The sequence below is a fragment of the Pinus tabuliformis genome, chromosome 3_1 (genome assembly GCF_031772625.1).
Source record: "Pinus tabuliformis cultivar Carrire ecotype Pingquan chromosome 3_1, CPIR1, whole genome shotgun sequence".
NCBI classification, from domain to species: Eukaryota; Viridiplantae; Streptophyta; class Pinopsida; order Pinales; family Pinaceae; genus Pinus; species Pinus tabuliformis.
Genome location: NC_142301.1, coordinates 106,417,419 through 106,428,796, shown reverse-complemented (window position 1 = coordinate 106,428,796; position 11,378 = coordinate 106,417,419).

Below are 11,378 nucleotides of genomic sequence, written 5' to 3'. Positions count from 1 at the left end.
CTGGCCCCTCATGCCCGGTATGGTCCAATATTTGTATAATCCGCATGCTCTTAGGGCATCCAGGGAAGGTTGATGATTTATTGCAGCTTCATCTTCCTCTACATGCTCTCTTTCTCTCCAATCTAACATGGTTAATGCCCTGCACATCAGAAATAGCAATTAGAAATTGATTTGGGAATTTTTGGTAGTTTTTTGAGGGAGTTGGGGTTTTGAAATGCGCACTTCTCGGAAGACGCACCCCGGCTTTGTAGCACAGGGCGCCCGGACGCGGCTGGCCTGAAGGCGGGCCGCGTCTTCCGACCATTTTCCCGTATGAGAAAAAGTCGGGGGACGCGGGTCACCCGAAGGGCACCTGCGTCCGCCGAGAGGCGCATTCCAAAACCAAAACCCCCCAAAAAATGAAACTAAGACCTAAAAATTGATTCTAAACGGATAGAAATGCAGAGTAGGATGTGTAAAATACCTGGATAAGACGGCGTTCGATTCCGACGGTCAGATTTTCCGCAGCGACCACGGGAAGTTTCTTGTCAAAAGCTCCTTTTTCAACCTCAACAGTCAAACGGTAAAAATGACATGGTAAAAGGTCTTTTTATAGGTTTTTTGGATGAATTAGTTCATTTTTTACCATGAAAAGATGTTTTTCGATGTATTTTTGCCTATTTTAAACAGGTATGAGTAATGTGTTGCTTTTGTGCAGGACAAAGGGATTTCGAGGGAAATTGTAATTTTTCACAAACAAAAATATCAGAGTCATCTTTTAAGCCCTTTTCTGACTCCTAAAACATGAAAAGATCGCCGAGCGTTTCTTTTACACTCGTTAAAACGGAATTAAAAGACGGTCCCCTTTTAGCTCTTTTCTGACCGCAAAATCAGGAAAAGATTGCCGGGTTTTTGTCGTTTCAAACTCGATAAGGAAATAAAACGACGTGTCCTTGATCGCTTTTTACTTTTCAGGTCAACGACACTATTATGAAAGTACTCCTTGGTCGCAAGATCAAGCGGTTCCCCCAGGTATTATTTTATACTTTTTCGGGCTTGAGGGACACAAATATACGAAAAAGTTCAACGTGGAGTCTCCTTTTGTTTTTTCAGACTCTCTAAAATTGAAAAACGCCGAGTTTCTCCTATACTGGGCTCGTTAAACTTTTACAGTAGAGGACCTGTTCAATTACAAACAGGAACGAACCACTCCTTCCTAGGGTTCGAATTTAAACTAGGTTGGACTCGTCCGAAGGATGAGCTTATAATCAAGCATATGTTATCCTCCTCAAGCTTGTTAAAAATAAAGAGGTACTTGCCAGAAATGGTGGGGGAAAAGAGAGAAGAATGAACCTGTTTGTTACCTTTTGTCTCAAAAGAAACTTTATTACCACTCTTGAACACGACACTTTTTCATTCACCTGGGTTGGGAAATCTTTTACCTCACAGTTGATCAAACCACTTTGAAAGTCTTTAACCGGGTTCCAGGGATTAACTTTGAGTTATTCGTCACCAAGCCATCTGTCGTGTCGTTATGTGTTCAAGAGGTCTGCAAGCAAAACTTTCATCTGCAAAATACTTGTCATCCATTTGACCATCCCTGAGTCAGTCCTTACAGCAACATTTCTTCAACTTGAACAATGATTTCGTGTTGCGGGCTTGCCTGCAACGGGTCGCTTTCTATCGACATCGACACATTATCTAGAAAGATGACTTAGGAATCGACAGTACCTTGAAGTCTGCATGCATCAATGGCAGGTTTCTCGCCTTTGACGTCAGTTTACATCATTGACTTTCGATCAAAGGATTCCGTGAAGTGTTCGACATCAAAACATCTATTCACATTTCACGGGTTGTGCTTGGTACTTTGAGAACCATTGACATTACTGGTGGTCTCTCTCACGCTTGTTAACAGTTTACATCATCGACTGGTAATCAAGTGGTTTCTAACATGTTCGACATCAAATCATTTAATCACATGGCTAGAATCGTACCAATTCGGGAAGTAGAAGTGAAGACCCTGGATCTAGTTTCTACCATCCAGGCTGCGAGGAGTTTTGTATTCATTATCTATGTAGACTAATCATAAACAGATGGCTGCGTCCATACTGTGTCTACAAAAGTCTATAAAAATGATGTACTGCAAGATCATTCCTGTATCAGAGTAGTTAGTCCATTAGTTAAAGTTTTGAATCTGAGTATGGGAATGCCTACCTCAGTGATGATATAATCTTATACATGTATTTTGTGTTGAAAATTGCAGGTTCCAACTAGGTCATCCACAAGACAATCCTTGAAATGATAAAGCGCTTCACCCTTCCTAGAATTACAAAACCCTAATCTATTCCAGGCTTCGCACTTTAGGGGGCAATCTGTTACACTAAAAAATGTCACCATGACTATTTACAGTTAGTATGGCTCAATCAACAGTCATGCTACCCTCTTAGGCAAGTCTTATGCCTCTGCTATCCATCTCAAACTCAAAGAAGAGAGAAAGTCTTGTAAAAAATGTGTTTATCTCTGGGGTCGCAGGTTCTCTCTAGCCTTACCTGCGGGGACGCTCACAATGTTCACAAAAGCTGCGTCCTTGGACGCTCTGTATGTTAAGGGACAGGTGCGTCCTTCTGTAAAAGGCAAAATGCGCAAGTTTCATCTTAAAAAAGTTACTTGTGGTTACTTCTAGAACTTTCTAGAGGTCGGTTTGATGAAATGGATGCGCCTCCAGTTGGTTCATGTATCCCTATTAAGGAGGAACTTATCCCATCAATAAGGGAGCTATCCCACCCAAAGAGGGGGATTATCCCATTGATGGTGGACCTGAATAACCTCCTTACAGCACTATAAATAAAGGCATTGAGCCAGAGGGAGGAGAGGTTGAAGCTATACATTTTCTTTGGGTAAATGCTGCAGGAATTAGGACTCCCATTTAGAACCTTGTGAGGAGAGATTGTCTTTGCTTGATTCTACTTGGAAGTGGGTGAGCTTTGTCAAAGTAGAGGAAAACCCTTGATGGACCCTGGGAGGAACTTGCACAACACCAAGGCCAGGTTGTAAGAGTTTCTTTGTTTCATTATTAATACAAACTGGTTTATTTTTCTCAATAGCTTGTGTTAATGAGTTATTTCATGTGTTCCTTGGTCTGCATGTTGAATATATGTTTTATTATATGAAATGCAAGTGCTTGGTAATTGTTTGATTGTTTGTGGTTGCAGGAATTGATGTGAAGGAGGAGCTCATCCGGATCGGCAAGGACGGACTACAACAACAGCGTTTTGGAATAAGGTAAGCCTAAACACTTGTAATTTTCATGTTTTAAAAGGTACATTTAGAGAAAGATCACTCCATTTTGTCTTGTTTGTCGCTAGAGAGTTTAGACTCCTAGGGAGGTCAGTTGTGTCCGCACAAACGACTTTTTCCGCCACGACAATGCTATTAGAAACAAGACTCCTTATGAAATGTGGTATGGCCACATTCCTTCGATAAATAATCTCAGGGTCTTTGGTTCCACATGTTATGCCTTGATACCTAAGGAACAAAGAAACAAACCTGGAGCAAGGACTCATAAGCGTATCTTCTTGGGTTATTCAAATACCTCCAACACATACTGTCTCTATGATGAAGTTAATAAGAATTTTACAGTGTCTATAGATGTTATCTTTCTTGAATCTTCCAAGTCTGGCAATGTTGTTGAGAGGCAGCTTGATCGCTTGGATAGATTCAGACATGCCAAGTCCTTTCAAAAAATTGATAATGAGATTCCACATCTTGAAGGGGGGATTCCTATATTGTATCAATGTATGGAATCTTCTTATGAAGCACTCTCTCCCCCACATGAAGCTCCATCCACTGATGACACTTTGAGTGATGTGATTGATAGCATTGGGAAACTCAATCTTGATTCAACCCTAACTCAGTCAACTGAGCAGCCTGGACCATCTCAGAAAGGTCCTCCAAAATGGCTGACAAAGACACTTGAAAGTGTTCATCCTGATAAGGTTGGAAATACAGGAACAAGAAATTCAACCAGGAAAAATTAAGGTGATGTACATGATTCTGATTCACCTATTTATATGGATGTTTCCTATGATTTTGAACTGAATCTGCCTTCATATTTTTAAGCAACTTACTTCAAAGAAGTTGCTTCTCATGATGAATGGAAAGAAGCAATGCAAAAGGAATATGATGCCTTGATAAAGAATGGCACTTGGAAGCTGGTTGATCCTCCATTGGGAACCAAACCAATAGGTTGCAAGTGGTTCTAAAAGAACAACTATAAATTTGATGGCTCACTTGACAAGCACAAATCTAGGCTTGTGGCAAAAAAAAATTCACAGAAGGAAGGGGTCGACTATGAGGATACTTTTTCCCTCACAACAAAATGGGCTACCATCCAGACACTCTTTTCCTTGGTAGCTCAGAATGGTTGAAATTCCATCAAATGGATGTAAATTTTCTTTCTAGAATGGATATATGAAAGAGAATGTTTTTATATCCCATCTAAAAGGATTTGTTGTGAAGGGTCAAGAACATAAAGTATGCAAGCTTGTAAAATCCTTGTATGGCCTCAAGAAAGCACCGCGAGCCTGGAACAAGAATTTAACGGAGCATCTTCTGAAACTCAACTTCAAACATTATGATCTTGATGATGCAACTTTTTTTGCCAAGAAATTTTTCAAAACAGTTGTATATATTATGGTGTATGTAGATGATATTTCGATTATAGGGAACAATGAGAGCTATATTGCATCCATAAAGAAGGAATTGAGGAAAGGTTTTGAAATGAAAAACTTGGGATATGTTCACTACTATCTTGGTATTGAAGTAATTCAACATCTGAATTCTATATTCCTCTCTCAGAAGAAGTATATTGGATATCTATTGAACAAGTTTGGCATGGATGAGTGAAATCCTTTGACTAATCCAATGGAACAGAACTTAAATCTCACATCCATTGAAGGAAAAGAATTTGAGGATGCAACAAAGTATAGACAGCTTGTAGGAAATCTCAACTGCATGACTACTACCAGACCAGACATTTCATTTGTTGTTGGAATTCTCTCCAGGTTTATGAAAAAATCCTTGTGAGGGACATTGGTCTACTTCAAAAAGAGTTATAAAGTACTTGAAGGGAACACAAGACTTTGGACTTAAGTATACATAGGTGGGCGAATTCATCTTGATTGGATACTCTGATTCAGAATTTGATGGAGATAAAGAAACTGGGGTATCTACTTCAAGTTATACTATGAGTATTGGATCAGGAATTTTCTCCTGGAGGTCACACAAATAATCAGTTCTAGCAGATTCCACAATAGAGGCATAATATGTGGCAGCATCTGAAGCAACAAGTGAAATTGTGTGGCTCGGGAAAATTATGGAAGATTTGTAGGTGAAACAAGTGCATTCAACTCAGCACTCATGATTGACAAAACTTTTGTAATAAAGTTGGCCAAGAGCCAAAAGTTTCATGATAGAACAAAGCACATCAATACAAAATACCATCTGATTCGACAGCATGTTGAGGCCAAGACAATCCATCTACACCATTGTTCCACATATTAGCAGATTGCATACATATTCAACAAAGCGCTTGGAAGATAAAATTTCGAAAGATTGAGAATGGTGCTTGGACTCACCAACATCCCTTCATATTAAGGGGGGGAATGTTGATGCCTAATCATTGGGATTGAGTGAATATGTAAAAATAGTGTAAATATAAAATAAGGAGAGCTAGAATATGAAGAGACACCGGGAGATGAATCCAAATAGTCTCTTCCTCCATGTATATATCTATGATCAACCTTAATGAAAAATCATAATTTAGTTTTAGGAGTTACCTCCTGGCCTTACAATTTGTAAAGGTTGGAGCCTAAGGGGATTGGTGTCCTTATATAGATGATGTTGGTGCTTGAATTTTTGTAAGAGGATTGGTGTCCTCATTTAAGGTTAGGTCCTTGTAGAATTTAAGTGTTTTTCAAGGTTGGAGCCAAAATTTAAGGATTGGTGTCCCCATCTTTTGAACAATATTTATATGTTATTTTTATTTTATTTATTGTGTTTGGTATAACTTCTGCTTCAAATTAAGAAAAATATTAACTAGATAATAAACAATTGAAAGAAATATTGATTCACCCCCCTAGCTCAATATTTCCAACAATTGGTATCAAATCCAACTTCTTCAAGATCATCATAACAGTTGGAAGAAAGATTTTTTGAACTACAATGGAAAATAAGGAAGCACTTAAGGCTCCTCACTTGATGGAACAAATTTCACATTTTGGAAAAATGGGATGAAGTACTATCTGATGTCTCTTGGTGTTGAAGTGTGGCAATCAGTTACAAATGGATATAAAATTCCATCTCCTCTAACAATAGACTAGGACAAAAAGAAGGTGTATGTAGCAAATTCCAAGGCTTTGGATTCTATAAAAATTGCCTACAAATGGAAACCGTCTTCGGAAGGTGGTAGAAATCATTGATGTAAATATAGATGAGACTCTTTTCAAAAAATAAGTAGATCTAACAAATGAATAAGACCTTATCTTTACATATAGGGAAGAATTTGTAGCAAAAGAAGAGTAGGAGCTGGAAGATAAAAAGGAGGAACAAACTCAAACACCATCAAAGATAGCCTTCAAGTTTTTACATAAGTATCATCCAGAAGACCATATTATAAGAGATATGCACATAGGAATACAAACAAGAATAAGGTTGACAAACAGACTAAAAAGGAGTGATATCACCTTGTTGTCCCAAATAGAACTAAAGGATTTCACTCAAACAAGTAAGGATCCTATTGACGCTATGATCAACACCTCTAAAATTGTGCCTACACATGAATTTTGGACCCTATTGAGGATCTAAATATCTTTCATTCCATAATCACTTCATGATTGATTAATGTTACGCTAAGTGTTTAAGTCTTCTTCTTTGTTTCTAAGTGCCGAAGTCACTTGCTTACATATGTTCATTTTGTAACAAGTCATGAGTGCATTCCTTTACGCAAGCTCGAGCAGGCATAGCACAATTGATCGAGATGGTGCCTATGTAATATTCAATCTATGTCGACAGTCAGTGCACACTTTCAATTGGTAGTCTCTTACTTTTGGTTGTGATTGCACTTCTATTTGGTGAGTTTTTTCAACTGTCTCTTTTGTGCACCTTCACATTTTCATGTGTTTCTTTCATGTTTATGGTTGTCACTTTTTATTTCCTTCACTTTATTAAGTGTCATTTTCATGTTATATTTTCTCTACCATGTGTCGCTTTCAATGTCGTTCGCATTTTTCAAGTGTCATTTTCACTTTTCTCTAACCATCGAAAATGTCGTATTTTGGCATGGAAAGTGTTGCATATCGCATAGGAAAAGATGTGGTTCATTTCAAGAGGAAAATTTTGTACCAAAGGTTCCTATTTACCATGTAGACATGTACTAGACCCATCCTCAAAGTTTTATGCATAGTCGTACTAGTGTCACCATTGTCGTCGCAAAGTGTATCTTAAGTGTCTTACTTAGTCGAAAGGAGTTAGTTGTACATTCTTAAGGGGAAGTTATGATGTATTCTCCCACATTAATGTCTCCCATATATCATAAGAAAATACATCAGATATATTCCCCAATTCGCGGTCATTTTCTTACAAGTGTTGTCACTATTGTCACAAAGTGTACCATACATGTCACACTTGAAGGAGGTTATTGTATTGTTGTCTCATTGAGGGGGTCATATTCAATGTTGTGTCATCCATTATTATGAGTGTGTGTGATCATTCATAGTTTTACCCTGGCATCACTTCTACCTTACTAATCCCACACTTAGCCAAATCCTAAAAAATATTTCTACCTAACTAACTTGACCCAACTCAACCTCTTGAACTGTGCACTGCGTAGTAGCAAGGATCAAACTCTCCCCTTGCCTCCTAGAACTGCACAATGTGTAGTTCATGCCTCCAAGTAATACACATTGTGAAATCACAGTGATCAAGGATTGCTTCCATGCCCTCAAAAATTTTGCAATCCACTGATTAGTCCCCCTCCAAAACTGCACATTACGCAGTCTCAAGGCTCAAGACTTCCTCCTTGACCTCCACATCTGTGCATATCAGCATCCTAGTCATCCTTCTTCTACGTATTATGTAGTTTCAAGCCTCAAGATTCCAGCCTTACTCCTTGAACTACGCAATTACACAAGCCCTATTCCTCTCTCCCTCCATAATTGTGCAGTGGGAAAACTAGAGCCTTAAGAAAAATCCTTCCTCATTGAGCCCCTCAACTACACACTCACCCTTCCATAGCCTTCTTGAATTGTACAATGCATAGTCTCAAGCCTCAGTCCTATCTACATTTATGCAATCCCTGAGCCTACTTCTCATTCCAACACCCAGTTCCAGCTCAATCTGTGATTTACATGAAGCATGATAGACTAGCATTTTTCAGACTGATGTTGTCTTGTCATGAGTGGATTTCAGTTGTAGGTATTATATCTTGTTATGATATGGTGATGATGAAGGATATGAAGAAGGAGACCTTGCCAATAGACACATTTGTAGTTGCAAAGACAAAGTTGATCATTGAAGAGAATATTAAGAGACACTAGTTTTGACAGAAGGTCAAATATCATGATCACATGAAGACTCTATATCAATAATCCCCTTGGAGGATGAATACAAATAACATGCAAGATCGATCATGAAGATGCAAAGAAAGAAGCAAAAGGAGCAACTTGGCAATGCGAGATCATAACTAAGTTCCATGTCATCATTGTTAGAGTCATCTCAAGAGTCACGTGTCATAGTGCCTTGCCACATCATTTGTGGAATGTAATTATGTAATTCTCCAAAATGAGCAAATGTAAAATATGTGGATGACCAAGGGTCCCACATGGAATATTAAGAGTCAATATTTAGTTCTAAATTCATATAGAAGCTCAAAGGTCATGTAAGAGTTTGAAAATTCATTGTAGAAGCTCAAGAGTCATGAGGGAGGTCAAGAGTCACATGGGAGGTGAAGAGTCACCTAAATTGTTATAAATACACCCTCATAACTCAAGCAAAAGGACTTTTGGGACTTGAAATTTCACCTTGGCTTCTCTAACATTGGCATAGGAGAGAATATATTTCTTTATAGGAGCAATTGATGACTCAATGTTCCACTATTGAGGCTAGTGTGATGGCGTTGTACTTGTATATCTTGGCACTTCCACTTAATATATTAAGCTCAATGAACCAGAATATTTTCATGCATGTATCATAAATATAGTAAGACTATTCTTTATATGTTTTTGGTATATGTTTTCTCACATGTACTAATGAAATTGAACTATTTCAGTGGCTTTGGTACTTATCTTGTTGAAGGTGTGTTGTATTTGGTTTTATGATTGTGGTTGTATTGTGAACTACTTTGTGGAATAACTTGTGATCCTCTAACCCTTTTGTGTGTATATCTTATGATAGAACTATTACTTTTCTTCTAGAGGCTCACTCTCTTTCTCCCTATCTCAAAAGTACTTTGTATACATTACAATTGTATGCTTCACCGTGTCAACTTACTTTTTTATTCCAAATAATGTTGTATAACCTCTTATGTTATAATTGTATCCAATGAAAATCCTTAAGGATAATGGAAACCGATCATGTTTTCATTAGGGGTCCTACTCCAAATGGTGTGAGGTCTAGTTGGGACTTCACATCGGGGAGACCCGCTTGGTTGACGGATTTCCATCATCGTCAATAGTTGGTGTTAGAAGGAGTGAAAGATGATAATTTGTGCTCGTTGAGTTTATTTTAATCTCTAATCTTAAATGGATCTTTCCCAAATCGTAATCCCGAAATTTTTTTCTAACCTATCCCCTGGTAAACTTTTCATCTTCGTGGAACAGTTTCATGACTTGTCCCAATTAAAGTTTGATGGTGATTACTAGTTTAACATATATCAGATTTTCTTGGTTTTTGTAAATATAACAAAATTTATGATGAAGATATTGTTTATATATTATTCATCCTCACTCTTAAAGGTTGAGTTAAAAAGTGGTGTCAAACTTTACCATTTGCTTCCATTCATTCGTTTGATCAATTTCTCAAGGAGCTTCATCTAGCCATTGACAGGTATGATTATCAAGATGTATGTAATAGGATTGATATTCTCATAATGAAATATGGTGAATCTGTAGAGGATTTTCTTAATCGGTTTTTTCATATTTTCTATGAATTTTCCGAGGGAGTGATTAATTCATATTTTATCAATGAAAAGTTTCAAATCTTGATTCTTCGCTCCTTGAAATCTTTTGAATATGAACCTCTGGATGATGTTTCTCCTCCAATTTATGCTAATCATGAGACACCCCAAAATTGTGAGGAGGAACCTACTATTATATTTGTTCCTTGTCCTCCTCCTTTTCCAATACCAATTTGGGTGCCTCTTGGTGATGATGTTAAAGTTGGGAAATCTGAAATTCAAATTGTTTATCCTCCATTCAACCTCCACCCAATTCCCATGATTTAGATCCTATTAAGGAGAACTTGGAATGGTTTAGATATTACACAAATCCTAAAGAAAAAGTTGATCCCTTACTTTTTAAATATCGCATTTATGTACATCATCCTAATCTTGAAGTTGATCCAATTGAAAACAGAATTTCCTGAAGGGTTACATTTCAACCTCTACCATTTATATCTCATGACTCCTTGTTTCATGATACACTTGATTAATCTACTTCAGCTTTTAATGATGTTCAACTTTTTGTTTCAAGTATCAATCCAGAACAAGGTAGTTGCATTTCAAAGGTAGAGGAGAAAAGTGTCGAAGATATGATTCATATTTCTTCCTTCTTTTAGGATGAAAATCTCACATTCTCATCTAATCATGCATTTTGTAATCTTGATAACCTATCAAATTATTTCAAATCCTTCATTCATGTTGATACTTTGGACAACCATCACCATGACATCCTTCTCTCAATTAACACATGTGGTGATGGATATCCAAGTGCATCAAATGATATTTTTCCTTTTTCTGAATACTTGGATTTGTACAAAATTGATTTGGAACATATTTCTCATAGCTTGCAATCTTCATTTGTGTGATGGGACTCTCTTTCATTTCATAATGAAATTTATTCAATACATGCATATTTAGATATCAAATCTGAAGAAACAAGTTGTTAGGCTTTTGAATCATTGGTATACCCTGTTAAAAAAAAGCAAGATAAATCTAAAGTTGCATTGGTATGCCTATATTCGATCATTACAATGATGAACATAATCTCATGGGACATATCTTGCATGTTGATTCGTTTTTTTTTACAAGCTCAATCTGATTTTACAACTAATCTTTATTCGCTTGAGTCTTTTAATCTTTCTTCGCCTTTATCACACCACTCATTGAAGCGAGATATGTGCGATAA